This window comes from Phalaenopsis equestris, unplaced genomic scaffold (assembly GCF_001263595.1).
Source record: "Phalaenopsis equestris unplaced genomic scaffold, ASM126359v1 Scaffold000002, whole genome shotgun sequence".
NCBI lineage: Eukaryota > Viridiplantae > Streptophyta > Magnoliopsida > Asparagales > Orchidaceae > Phalaenopsis > Phalaenopsis equestris.
The window spans coordinates 14,479,922-14,480,135 of NW_018164444.1; positions in this window are offsets into that span (position 1 = coordinate 14,479,922).

Here is a 214-nt window from a genome sequence, read left to right on the forward strand (position 1 = left end):
CCCCGCTCGTTTCCGGCTCGTTTACACCCCTATCGGCTTGTTAAGAAGCTCGTGATCGATTTGTTCGTTAAGTTAACGAGCCGAGCACATATAATTTTCTTGTGCTCGATATATAAAGGAGCTGAAAACGAACAAAGATTTGTTACTTTATGTTTGGTTCTTTTTGGCTCAAAATAATTAAATTATATATATATTTTTAAAAAATTCTACACAT